Source organism: Chaetura pelagica, unplaced genomic scaffold (genome assembly GCF_000747805.2).
Source record: "Chaetura pelagica isolate M959 unplaced genomic scaffold, ChaPel_1.0 scaffold159, whole genome shotgun sequence".
Lineage (NCBI taxonomy): Eukaryota > Metazoa > Chordata > Aves > Apodiformes > Apodidae > Chaetura > Chaetura pelagica.
In genome coordinates, this window is record NW_009954555.1 from 5,776,229 (window position 1) to 5,778,278 (window position 2,050).

Consider the following 2,050-nt stretch of genomic DNA (forward strand, 5'->3'; position numbering starts at 1 on the left):
CGGGCGCGGGGCGGGCGGGGGTGGGTACTGTACACCCACCAAGCCAACAACACGAAGCTGTTCCCCAGGCTGCGCCCGGCCCCTCGCCTCTGCCCTACCTTGCGCCCGTGCTGGCGTCACCCCAGCACCCTGGGGCTGTGGTCCCACGGGCAGGGGTGGGATGGGGTGGTGATGGAGGGGGGGGTACCCACCCCACACCTGGGCTGAGCACAGGACTGGGGGCGTGTGAGTGTGCCTGAGCGTGCGAGCACGTGTGCAGACACCCAGACACACCCCTGAACACTTGCACACCCATGTGCACAGCCACAAGCAGTGTGTGTGCATAGAACACAGCACCCACAACCCACACAGCTGCAGCTACACACATACACACACCTCCCTACAGCTGCCTGTGGAGCTGTAGCTCTACCTCTGCCCCTACAGCTACACCCATCCCAACAGGTATCAACACCTCTTTGTATCTCTCAGTCTACGAATGGAGCTGTACATACACATCCATAAAAGTTACACACATAATACGTATGCCAACATGCAAATGTAGACATGTGTATTTGTGTATAGACATGTGTCCATATAGCTACATGGAAATATCCATATATGTAGATACATGGATATATACACATCCATGTATGTGTCTATATGCACACATATATGAAAACCACAAATAGATATGTACATAAATGTTTATATATACAGATATATGTATATATTCATGTATACGTGCAGATATCAATACCTAGCTCTATACCTGTTAACATACACCTATATATACATCTACATATCTGTAATTTGGCTATAGCTGGAGAAAATCTCTGAGCCCTCTGTGCAAACACACACACGTGACCCCATATACCCACATAAACATTCAAGTTTATGTAAATTTATGTACAAAACTCTAGCTCCATGCACACGCACACAGGAGTCTCAGGATACATGAACCCCCTCACACATCTGTCCATCCAGGTGTGTTTCAGGGGGCTATGCACAACCACACACACACACATCCCCTTTACATATGATCATTTACCTACACATCTTTACATATATATCTATATGTATCTATTGATATCTACAGAACTACACAGATGTTTGTATGCATATATAAACATATATATACTCATATATGTATAAAATCAAATATATATGTGTATCTGTGCATACACATATGTATACTCTGTATGTGTAGCTGTATCTATACATCTCCATCTGTATCCATATTACCACTTGTGTATAAATATATAAAAATTATGAATGCACATGTGTGTATATATACACATAGACCTATATACCTACACATCCATATAGATACATCTATGTAGATATATATCTCTATGTGTGTTATGTGTGTATATATACACATCTATAAATTACAAACATGTATTTACATGTGTACATACACAGAGATAATGTCTGTGTAAATACACCTATGTAAACATGTCTGTATGTCCATACCTATACGTCTATCTGCCCATACCTATGTCTGCACACACTCCTGTACCTAAGCACACATAGGAGCACACATGTATTAAAATTACAAATACATTGCATATGCATGTATAAAAATATACAGATGTGTATACAGACACACCTGCACAGGTACAGTCCTACCTATATTTCAATACCTATTGCCTGTGTGTGCTTGTGTAAGGGTGCATATGAACACACACCCCTCTAAAAAATACAGTTCTATGAACAATGCCCAATGTGCACATGTACAGATCCACAAACATCTACGTATGGCTGTGGAGCTGTACACGTACATATGTATGTAGATCATGGAGATATATGTACATATAGGTATGGGTATATGCACCCAGGTAAAAATTACAACCTACCTGTCTACACGTTCACACACACACACACACAACACACACATTTGTTTCTGTCCATGTGTGCAGAAGGAGCACATGGACACAGTGGGGCTGGGGGCTGCAGAGGGGCAGTGATGGACCCTTCGTGTGGGTGTGCAGGAGACCATGGGGGCTGTGACTGCAGCTGGGACCCCCCAGAGCCACCCCGCTCCACAGAGCGCAGCCGCCCCTGCCCCTTC